The sequence below is a fragment of the Manis pentadactyla genome, chromosome 8 (genome assembly GCF_030020395.1).
Source record: "Manis pentadactyla isolate mManPen7 chromosome 8, mManPen7.hap1, whole genome shotgun sequence".
Classification (NCBI taxonomy): Eukaryota; Metazoa; Chordata; class Mammalia; order Pholidota; family Manidae; genus Manis; species Manis pentadactyla.
Window position 1 is genome coordinate 86,668,492 of NC_080026.1, and position 12,997 is coordinate 86,681,488.

The 12,997-nt window shown below is 34.5% G+C and overlaps 1 pseudogene; it reads left to right on the forward strand.

Annotated features, from left to right (window-relative positions):
• The first annotated feature begins 2,667 nt into the window (after window positions 1-2,667).
• LOC118933547 (60S ribosomal protein L32-like) lies at window positions 2,668-6,591 on the forward strand (annotated as a pseudogene).
• Window positions 6,592-12,997: the final 6,406 nt, after the last annotated feature.

Here is a 12,997-nt window from a genome sequence, read left to right on the forward strand (position 1 = left end):
TATTTGAAACCAATATAAGGTTGTGTAGAGTTTTTTTAAAAAGTCACTTTTCTAATTAGGTATTTTCAGACCAGACCATATTATTTAAAATTCCATCCTGTTCCCATTTAAATTTTTTTATTTACTTACATCTTTATTTGATTACTGCAATGAAGTACAGGTTTATACTGTTAAATGCACAAATCTTATATATTCTGCAACGAAGTTATAGAATATTTCCATTATCCAGAAATTCCCTTATACTTCCTACCAATCCATTGCACCTCTTCCCTTCCCCCATAGATAACTACTGTTCTCATTTCAATCACTGTAAGTTAATTTTCCCTGTTCTTGAACTTCATGAAACTTCATATACACTTTTGTATCTGGATTCTTTTATTCAGTGCCATATTTTTTAATTCATCCATGAAGTTTCATATATATGAACTTAGTTCCTATTATTGCTAAAAGTATTGCATTGCATAATCATACTAGACTTTTAATTATCCATTCTCTTGTTGATGAAGTTATAAGTAGTTTCCAGTTTAATAGAGCTTTGGATTTTTTTCAGTTTGGGGCTATTTTTAATAAAGCTGCTAAAAACAATTTTGTGTAGTCTTTTTGTAGACCTAGATTTTCATTTCTCTTGTGTAAATACCTGTATTAGCCACAATTCTCTGGAGAAACAGAACAAGATGTGTATTTATATACAGTAACAAACATTTGTTTTAAGGAATTGGGTCACATGGTTATAGAAGTTGGCTAGTTCAAAGTCTGATGAGGCAAGCCAGAAACTCAGGGAAAGGCTGTATTTCAAGTCCCTAATCCTTTTTGCTCAGGATAATTCCTTTTTGCTCAGGAGAGGTCAGTCTTTGTTTGCTTTATCAAGGCCTTCAGCTGATTAGATGAGACCCACCAGGTATAAAGGGCAATTTACTTCACTCAAAGTCCACCAATTTAATTGTTAATCTTACCCTAAAACAACTTCATAGAAATATCCAGAATAATACTTGACTAAGTATCTGAGAACCATGGCCCCACCATACTGAAACATAAAATAATCCATCATGAGTAGTAGTTTTATTTCTTTCTTTCTGATCTTTGTAATATTTTTGTTATTATCTGATTTGTTTTGATAGGGCCATCAGCCTAATATTGAATGAAAGAAGTGAGTTCAGACATCGAAGCTCCATTCTCTATCTTATAGGGAAAATAGTCAATATTTTGCCATTATATATTACATTAACAATATGTTTTTCATAAGTACCCTTTATTATATTCCTAATGTGCTGAGACTTTGAAAAACAATCACTGAGTATTAAATTTTCCAAATGTTTTTTCCCCCATCTATTGAGATAATTTGTTTATTTTTTCTTTATTGTTAATGTAATGAATTGAACTGATTGGTTCCAGATGTTAAAACAACTTTGTATTTCTGAGATAGACCCCAACTGGACATAATGCATTGTCTTTTTTTATATATTTCTGGACCTAAATTTGTTGATGCTTTATTTTGGAATTTAGGTTAATTAGAGACATTGCACTTTAATTTGTTTTTGTTTTTTGTAATAACTTTGAGTTAGTATTTTCCTCCTTTTATTTTTTTTCATGGTTGAGCCCTTTGTGATCCTTTGTACCCCTCCGAATCTCCTCCCCTTGGTTAAGGAGTTGAACCAATGTAGGAAAATACAGTCTTTTCTTTAGGAATATAAAACTGGGCCTCAGAGAATAGAGAATACTGTCAGTCTTCTCTGTAAGTGCTGGGAACAAAAAAATCTGGGTTGGTACCATTGGGGAACCCACCAATCAGAAATGTAGGTAGAATTGGAGTAAATGACCCCGAAGCAGAGAAAAAGAGAGAGAGAGAGAGAAATCCAGATACTTTTTAATTTTCAAGGTCCTGTTCCTCCTGAGAAACTGTACTTTCTCTCCTTGAATTTTATAAAATTCTCCTGAAGCTTATAATAAACTCTTTTATGGGAGGCTAGATGGGGGGAAACACTTCCAAAATGATCTTCAGTTGCCCTTTATATAATTATTTATATTTCTTTTTAAAAATTGGGTTTTGACTTGGAAGATATTATTTGATGAGTGTGAAAAGTTCTGAGAGGATAGGACAGAAGTAGAAATAGTGAAGCTGATGACCATTTTGGCACCTTTCAGTAATTTATTAATATTCCATTTTTTTAAACAAATAGCTGATTGATTTGAAATTATTGGGAAATCGTGGTTAAATTTTATTCATATCACTGTATTATGTGCAGAGTGTGCCTTATTATATGACATATACAAAGTCAATATGTAACCTTTGTGTTTCATAAGAATATTTGTGTCCCTAATGGAATAATATAACAAAATGCTTCAAGGAGCTCTGAGACTCCTGGATACTTAAACAGCTTCAAGTTTAAATTAACTTAGGAATTGATTTCCACTTCAAGCAGTGTTTTACTAAATGCAAAAGTATAGATTGGACCACTTCTTCAAGAAGGAATCTTCAAATTGATAGGTCTGAATTTTACCCTTGAACACTGTTTCAACTTACACTGTTTATACATGAAAAGCTCCACAACACCTAATTTAGTAGCAAATGAAATTACTTAGATCTCTAAGGAAATATCCTCTCCAGCTAGCAAGCAAATAGTGAAAACTGCCTCTTACTCTGGTGGCTGTTTTCTACCCTTACCTGCAATGGGCAAGGATTTGGTAAAAGAAGAAATATTTTCTTTTTTATGTCCCAGGAGAGAACTCTGAGAGGAGAATTTGAAGATAACTGAATTTGGGGTATTTATATCTTTGAATAATGGTGAGTCTGTTCACTGTTCATTTATAATAATAATGGCATTTCAGCATTGATTCAGCAGAAAATTTTTCTAAGTCAGATTCCTTACTGTTTTAAATACTCCTTCTAGATAATTTTATGTCTTCCCAGGGCCTTAATTGCCTCTGTCATCCTAGGACTGTTGGACTGATTAGTTGTGGATTTTTAAAAAGATATCTATTTTGAGATTTTCTTGTGAATGCTCTTTGGAAACTAATACATTTTTTAATTGTTGTATTCTTGATATTCAATCATATATTGGTTTCAAATATACAACACAGTAGTTCAACAGTTACCCATATTATTAAATCCTCACACCCTCTAATGCAGTTACTACCTGTCAACATAGAAAGATGTTACAGAATCATTGACCGTATTCTCCATGCTGAACTATTATTATTATCCCCTTGGCCAGCTTATATTATGATTGAGAATTTTTGTGCACCTGTATTCCCCTCACAAACCCTACTCACTCAACCCAACCACTGATCACTTCTCAGTAACTATGAGTCTACTACTGTTCTGTTCATTCTGTTTTGCTTTGTTTTATATTCCAGAAGTAAGTAAAATCATATGGTAATCATCTTTCTCGACCTGGCTCACTGAGCATAGTACCTTCTAGATCCATCCATGTTGTTGCAAATGGCAGGAGGATTTCTTTTCTTTATATGGCTGAGTAATATGCCATTAGGTACATGTACCACCTCTTCTTTCTCCATTCATCTATTGAAGGACACTTAGATTGCTTCTGTATCTTTGGCTATTACAAATAGTGCAGCAATAAACAAAGGGGTGTGTATATCTTTTCTTATTGGGGATTTTGTTTTCTTTGGGTAAATTCCTAGAAGTGCAGTTACTGTGTCTAATGGTATTTCTATTTTTCATTAATTATGAGGGACCTCCATACTGCTTTCCACAGCAGTTGTACCAATTTACATTCCCACCAACAGTGTAGGATGGTCCCATTTCTCCACACCTTCTGCCAACACTTGTTTTTTCTTGTCTATTGGCCATCCTAACGGGTGTGAGGGGATAGCTCATTATGGTTTTAATTTGCATTTCCCTGAAGATTAGTGGTATAGAGCATCTTTCCATGTGTCTTTTGGCCATTTGTACTTCTTTGGAGAAATGTATGTTCAGGTCCTCCACCCATCTTTTGGGTGTTGCATATGAGTTCTTTAGATATTTTAAATGCTAACCCCTTATGAGATGAGTCATTTATGAATATATTCTCCCATGCTGTAGGTTGCCTTTTTGTTCTGCTGGTGGTATCCTTTAGTGTACAGAAGATTTTTAGTTTGATGTAGGCCCATTTGTTCAGTTTTTATTTTGGGAAACTAGTACTTTTTATATATAATGGTTAAAAAAATTCCATATTGGTATAAAAATATGTAGAAAATAGTTGTCAACTTACTTTCTAGTATTTACTTTTTAGAAAAATGGTTCCAAATAGATATTCCCTAAAGGAATAATGTTCAGTCTGCTTTCACTACTGAATTTAGACATACACTGGATATTATTTTATAAAAATTTTTGGCTTTTCCTTAAAATTATACTCCATTTTGAGCTTTTTTTTCTTCAAAGAGGTTCTGGTTACTGAGAGTTTGGATAGAAGGGTAATGAGGTTTCAGGACTCCAATCTTTCCTTCCATTTAAACCTCAAGCAGAAAGTCCATTCTCTTATTCTCTCTTTTAAGAATGAGAATGAAAGATGGGAGGTTGCATGTACTTCTCAGAGCCTCAGACATGAGAGTGTGTTTCACACATATTAAAGGAAAAGTCCCCAACTTCTTTTCAGTTTATAAAAAAGCCAGTTAGGCCAAGATTGGGAATTTTTCAGGCTGTTGTCTCTCTGGGAAGTTTAGATGCAGATAAGGTATAGCTTGTGACAGGGACGTTTGATAATAGGCAAGCACAACAGAACTTAGCAGAGGGTCACAATTGCAGGAAGCTATATGACCAGTTCTTATTTGAACTCTTCACCGTTTTTAAGCCTGAAGGAATTAAGATACTGTCCAACTTTCTTCTTCATCCTCCATCATGAAATGAAAAACGTGAGCCCTCTAAGGGGTCAGATATATACATAATATATATAGCAATTTGTAATTATTGAGTCAGATAATTTTATCCCTAAAACAATTCCAAGAAATTTAACATTTAAAAATTGTAGATTTTAGTTCTTCACACAAATCTTTCATAATAGTTTGTACCTTTTTTTGGAAAACTTTTATTTTGAAGTAATTTTAAAGTTACTGAAAACTTACAAACAGTGTAAAGGTTTCAATTTACTGCTCACCCAGCATCTACTAATATTAACATCTTACATAACATAATTTTGTCAAAACAGGAAATTAACATTCCTTTTTAAAATTTCACCCCTTTCTCCACTAATGTCCTTTTCTCTTCCAGGAGCCTGTCTAGAATACTATGTTGCATTTAACTTTTTGTTTTAAATTAATAAACTATGTTTTAGAGCAGTTTTAGATTCACAGCAGGTATGGCAAGTACAGTTTCTATATAACCACATCCCTACATATGCACGCCCTCCCCCATTATCAGCAGCCCTCATCAGAGTGGCACAGAGCGGTTCAACCCATGAACCTACATTCACGTGTCATTATCGCCCAGTCCGTGGTTTACGTTACGGGTCACTCTTGGTGTAGTATGTTCTGTGGGCTTTGACAAATGTAAAATGACATGTATTATACACAATAGTTTCACTGCCCTAAAATTCCTCTATATCTGGACAAATGGGCAGAATTTGTCTATATTTGAATCCTCTATATTCTGCCCATTTATCCTTCTTTCCTACTTAACCCCTGGAAAACACTAATCTTTTTGCTGTCTTCATAGTTTTGCCTTTCCATAATGTCATACTGTGGAGTTTGTATTCCCATCAGCAATGAATCAGACTTCTTATTTCTTCACATCCTTGAAAGCATTTGGTGGTTCCAGTATTCCAGATTTTTGCTATTCTAATATGTGAGTAGTGTTGCATTTAGTTTTTATTTCTCCTTTGGGTTCTCCAATTTTCAATTGTTCCACAATCTTTCCTTTTCTTTCATGATCCTGAAACTTTTGGAGAATTATCAGTTATTTTGTAGAATGCCCCTGAATTCGGATTTGTCTGATGTTTTCTCATGGTTAAAAAGTGATGAATTTATGCTGTTTTGACAAGGATATCACACAAAAAATTTGCATCCTTTTTAGCGCATCTTATGAAGTAGTGCGTGAGGTCGATATGATAATCTTGTTACTTAGGATATTACACTTGATTCATTGCTTTGGTAGTGTCTGCAGAGTTTCTCAACTATAAATTACTAAAATGGGCAGCCATCTCCTACCTGGTATGATGGCTGCCCTAGATGCCTTGTAAAGCCTAAGATCTTCAAAAAGACCAAGAAGTTCATCTGGCACCAGTCAGACCAATATGTCAAAATTAAGGATAACTGGTGGAAACCCAGAGGCATTGGCAGTAGGGTGTGAAGAAGATTCAAGGGCCAGATCTTGATGCCCAGCATTGATTATGGGAGCAACAAGAAAACAGAGCACATGCTACCCAATGGCTTCTGGAAGTTCCTGGTCCACATTGTCAAAGAGCTTGAAGGACTGCTGATGTGCGACAAAGCTTACTGCGTTGAGATTGCTCACATCGTCTCTTCTAGAACCCCAGTCATTGTGGAAAGAGCAGCCCAGGGTCCATCAGAGTCACCAACCCCAATGCCAGGCTGCACAGCGAAGAAAATGAAGAGACAGCTTGTGTACACATTGTATTTGTGTTAATAAAACCATAAAACTGCAAAAAGTTACTAAATTAATCCTTGTTATAAAGAAATATATTTTAGGGGAAATACTTTGAGTCTGTTCAAACCATGTTTCTCTTTTATCATCTATAAATGAATCTGTGAGTTAAAACCCAGTATTATCAGTATTTACTTTGTTGATCACATTTTTCAAGCTTTGGGCCATGATGAACTCCTTCAGATTGACTCCTATGTTCTTTCAACAAACCCTCATCACTTTTTTCTTTTTTTCCCTTAATCACACATTTACTTTTTGCCAGCACAACTTGTTCTGGGCTTGCCTTATTTTAATCTTCTACCTTTCATTATTGGTAAGGATATGGAAGACAGATTGTAATCAGGAATGACAACTGTGCTTCTGTCCTGAGCTACTGTGTGAATCAGTGTGGCCTTTTAATTTTACTATCCCCCTTGAGAAGATGTGGGTCTAGAAAAGGTTGAGAATTGGGAATTCGTTTTTGAACACTGGGCATGCTTAATTTTAGCTGACTATTGGATAGTTGAGTTTTTAAGCAGGGAGTACATTATTAATCAAATTCCCAGGGAGATATTCGGGCTACAGATAACTCTTGAAGTTATTAGCTCATAAATGGTACTAATTGTAGGGCTAGATGACATCACTTAGGCAGGGGGAATATTGATAGGCAGTGGAAAGGAACTGTGGAGTAGGCATGTGGCAATCCAATACTTAGGAACTAGGGAAGGAAGGGGAGGGGATAGGAAAGGATACTCAGAAGGAGTTACAGGTGGAGTGTGGTTAAAATTAAGAATATTTGATGTACCAGGGCAAAAGGAAGAAAGGGTTGAAACAGGAAATGATTAGTCTGCTTTGTCAAATGCAGTTGAAATGCCCACCAAAATGGAGATCAAAAACCAACCATTGGATTTAGCAAGATGGTATTCATATATAACTAAGATAATATATTGCAAAACTGACTCCAAGTTACTTTTTCCCCTTTATGCTATCACTCTGATGGCCTGCTTCTTGAAAAGATAGCATATTATTGAATCCTCACTTTTTAGCACATTTTCTCTCATCTGAGGTTTCAGGTTGTTTCAGGTACATACTGACAAGAAACCTACACCCGTACCTCCTGGGGTGATAGGTGTTTTCCCTTGTGAAAGTACCATCTACTTTTGACGAATGTATTTCCTGAAACCTTGAAAGGCATAGATTTTCTCTTGAATATTGAGGCAAACCAGGACATAAATTAAAAAACTAAAAGAATTAAGATTTGTCCTGCATTCACAGCCCTTTCTCATAAATTTTGATTTATGCTTACTTCTATTTCCTCTTTTCATTGAACATTCAGTTGTTCTAATAAACTTTTCTGTTTATTTTTCTTTTCTCCCTCTTTAAGTAGGTTTCAAAGAGAGTGGCAGCAACATCTTGTACTCATTGTGCCTCCCATATGAAATAAAATTATATTAAAACAAAGCCATGTACTGTTTTCTTCCCATTTACAACAGGTTATCTGAAACAGGACTGAACCTTAGAAGTAGGAGCTCAATAAATATTTGTCAAATAAGTGGAAGGATACTTTACTATAAATTCAATTAATTTTAAATCACATTTAAAAATTCCATGATCCGTAGTTACCTTTTAAAAAATCTGATGTTCTCTCGAGTATATGAAATTATATTTTTCTAATTTTAAATTCTATTTGCTGTATTAAATACTTTTCTTGAGCGGCGTTGCTCTTTTGATTTGGAACCTTTCTTTCAAAGAACTGATTTTCTTCAAAGATGTTTCATGATTCAAAGCTGTCTGCTAATCTCTACTTCTGAGTTTTCCTAATCATCTCTCTTTTTTGGATTTTGTACCCTATCTGGGATTATGGGATAGAGGAAGGTAATGCTATCTGAATAGACTGTTTTTGGTTGCTTTTCTCCAGGAATTTGTGTGGCCTTCTATAAGTCTTCCTTATCTTTTCAGTTACTGAGCCAATTATTTAATCTAAAGACAAATACCTCTGTTTCCAGTTTTTTAGTCCAAATGAGGAATGTGGCAATAGTCAATACTTGTCACTGCTCTGACTTGTTGATTAATTAATCACTTCAATGAACACCCTCAGGCCTTTAAATCTGGGCTTGGAGCTTCACTGAACTTCTCTTAATTTTCTGTTCTGTTCAACTGAAATTTCTAGACTCATTTTGCTTTATCTATTTTCCAGATTTTTAAGATACATTTTCTTGTGGCAATATAAGTAGAAATAATGTTTCACAGCTAGTGACAGACACTGGAAACAACAGTGGCCTATACAAGGTTGAAATTGGGTACCTTTCACAGAGTTCAGTGTCTAGGAGTCCAGAATACACCATGGTGATTTCACAGTATTTTCAGAATCTCAGAGCGCTCCTATCTTCCTGGCCCACCATATTTAGCTTCTCTCTACAAGGTACAATGGTACAGTGGAACTCCAGCCATTATGCCTATTTTGGAGGTAGCAAGTGGGAAAGGGAGAGATCCAAAATTTCATTAAATTGTAGGAATTCAACATTTAGTCACATATTAGTCATGTTCTTATCAATCCTGACCCCAAGAATGATGTAGGGGAAACATAATACCAGAACCTATTCATAAAAATTGAACAATCCCAAGTCATTTTTCAATTTTCTTGTGTTATTTTTTAATTGTGTATTTCACTTTAGTCACTGCCTATGATTTGTTATAAAACACTCACTATTCTGAAATACCAGAGTAAACTTGCTTGAACCTTGTCAATTACATAGATTTGTACTCATATTCTATTTCTCGAAGTGGATTTCAGTATTCAAAGAGTAATTATACTTAATTTTGAAGGCAAGGAACCTATATGCATAGCGCAGTACATTTCATGTGACACACAATTAGTCCCTAATGTACTAGTGTCTAAGTAAATGATTTATATGTGCATATGTAAACAGCATTGAAGGAATGTGAAATTCAAATATTCAGGTCCAGGAAATGTGGACAGCCTATCACAGCAGGTAAAATGGCAATTATATTGTAGTACTGGAAAAATACAATGGACAAAGAAGATGAGTTCTGATGACATAAAGCATAGCCTTTTGACATCCTGAATTCACTGGTGACAAAAGTAGACATCAGAATAGATATTTCTATAATGTAGCCTAGGGCATGATAAAGGAAACATAAAACCTTTTCATGTTCATTGTCTACTGATATTTTCCAGTTCCATACTATTTATAGCCACCTAATATACTACCAGATGTGACAGATCAGATCATTTGGTAATAATGCACTTTATTTACAGAAGCTTGATGATATGTCTTAATATCTGATAGGGAAAAGCACCCATACTCTACTTTATGTTTTATTTTCCTCAAATTTAGTTGCTTTTTGGTCAATATATTTATTTTTCCAGAAGAATGTTAAAATAAAATTTTCAGCCTTCAAGTAAAAGATATTAGGAAGTATTGCACTTTGCTGAAGCTCCATAAGTATTATCACTAATACAGAAAACACATTAGGCAAATAAAGTTAAAGTATCACCTTTATTACAGGTAAAGTCTAGATGGAAAGACATGCCTAGATGTTATAAAATAATGGTTTTCCTAAATCTAGGTCCCAGAATTGGACCTACCTATCCAGTCATTGAGTGCAAGAAAATTATGTGTGCCCCAACGCACAGCAAATATACTATTTAGCTTATTGCAGATAACACATTAGATAGCATACTCTATAAGCAAACAAGTTTCAAAGAAAGAGAAGGGGAATGTGTTGAGGCTATTCATCCCTATCTACTTAGCCTAAACTCACTTAACAGGTAATATACTCCTCTGTACATGGGTAAGTTAGGTGGAGAATTGATTGCAATCATGTTAAAATATTGAATGTTCCTTAACAGTGAAGGAAAAAGGAGCAGGCGCTATGGTTTCTCTTCCAGACATTGGAATAAAAAACAGATATATGTTGTATTCATGTGTTAATTGGGGAATGACTTAAATATTTCTATCCTGTTTTTCTATCAAATAAAATTTTGTCTCTCAATTTAGTCAAGCCCATGTCCTTAAAAATGAGCTAGAACAGGTTAAACCATTTGGGCCAGACATCACCACTGAGTTTTACTTTTTGACAAATTTTAATTACCTTCAGATTAATGACTGTTCAGTTTTTTTTGTTCCTCTTGAATCATTTATAATACATGTTTTCCTAAATGTATCCATTCCATCTGGACAGCAAAATCTATTGACATAGAGTCATACATAATATTTTCCATAATTCCTTTAATCTCTTCTGTATCTAGATGCTGTTTACTTCCTTCTAATTTGAATTCCCAATGCTTAGACCCTGGCACATGGCAGGAACTTAATAAATATGTATTGATTATATTTGCTTGCAGAACCATATTTCAGCATCAGTTAAAAGAACTGACACAAATTTGATCTATATGCTTTGGTACTTGCAGAGTTCTCATAAAGGAAATGCACTTTCACACTGATTATTTTTCTTACTTTGTATTCCTGCCAAGTACTGTTGTTAAAGGCAAAAATAATTTTATCAACAGGGATATTATATGAGAAAATGGGGTTTAATCATAAAATATTTATGAAATCAATACAGTTGTGAAAATACAAATAATTTATTTTGCTATCTACTTCATGTGTTGGGGGGAAGTAGTGAGGATAGGCCCTACATACATTCTGAACATTTTTCTCTCTACCCTCCATTAAGAAAGTTAAAATAAAAGTCACCTAATATTTTATATCAAATATACAAGTTGCTTTGTGAAATCATGAAGCCTGAACTTACTAGGTATGAGAATATTTTTTCACATTTGCCACCACCTTTTTTACTTTTTGAATCTTTGTTTTATTATCCACTCCTTAGAAATCATAATTTAGTATTCCAGGTGATAAAAGATCAGTATGGGAAGGGATTGTAGTTAAGGTATTTGAGGGATAAAAAGTAGAGATAAAGGAAGTAAAAAAGGAAAATTTAGTTTAAAAGAAATCCCAGATCACACAAATTTAACCTTCTCCCATAAACACATGGATGTATGAAGGGCTGATCCTAAATTCCATAATTAACTTTAACACAGTGCCAGTTATTAAGTTATATTTCAGCTCCAAACTCACCTTCTATTATATGTTTTCTGAGGTTGGAGCTGGGTCTTTTCAATCCACATTTCTGCATTCCTTGTTGCTATAGGCAAGGCTCTGCTAAAAAGGACCCTCAGGCACCTGTAAGTCTGGAGGAGGGAAAAGGGACTTGCCTCTGCTTGTCTTCTGTGCTTCATCATTGCAGCAACCGCAGAAACTTCCCAAAGTTTGCAGTTTTTCCAACATTCTCAAAACCAGCTTCACTCTTTCCCACTCCATAAAATCACCACCAGCCAAGCAAAAGGCTTCTTTTCAGAGTTCTGAGTTTCAACTGTGTGGGGTCCCCATTCCACATTTTAGTACTTCCAGTCCCTTTGGTCCTTCCTTTTGTTCTCCCCACCATAGGCATGATTACCTCTTCCTATATTTGCTACTTCTGTGATAGCCTACTTTTCTCTTTTTATTCAGTTATGTAAGCAACAACTTTATATACTGTAATAATTATTTATCTTCAGTTCTCCCTGTTTGTATGACTGATATCATTTCTATTTTCTTACTAGACCCTGACTGATAGAAACACTGATCTAGCTGTCAAGGGAATTTGTGTCTTAATATTTGCCTTAGTCATAAAATGAGCTCTGCTGCTGTGAAGGGTATGTGAATTTCAGAGTAAGATAAACCAGGGTTCCAGCCAGACTCTACCATCTTCAGGTGACAGATTGGAAATCGATGACTTTTAGGATTTGGGGAGAGTTACTTTAACCTTTCTGAACTTCAGTCTCCTCAACTAAAAACAACATCTACTCATAAATTTTTGAGAATTAAATGAAATACTGTTTGTAAATCATGTGTAAAGAATGTATTCAATAAATAATATGGATGATAATTATGATAAAGACTGTGATAAAGGCAGTGGTAAGTTTCAATTATTTATAAATAAAGGTTTTGTATTTCATTTACGTGCCTTATTTTAAGGCCTAAATTTCTAAAATTTAGACTTTGAGTGATATATCAAACTTATGAAATTAGTGACAAATACAGGAGTCATGATTATCCCTAGAGACTTTGAACATGTTTATCCACTAGAATCTCCAAAATAACGTCATTTCAGGTAAGTTTATCTATCATTCCATTGTCGAATCCTGACAGATAAGACTGTTAAATCAAACACTGACTGACAATATCAGGGGTTGTGATACTCTATAGGAAAGTAAAGGTTCAGGAAGAAATTTATAAAAAAAAAATACTTTAATAGCCAAGGGGAAATATTTCATTCATCTACAGTGTGCAGATATTTCCTTCTTAAGATAAGCAGAAGGGTCTGTTGTTTAAATAATGGTCCTGTTCATCA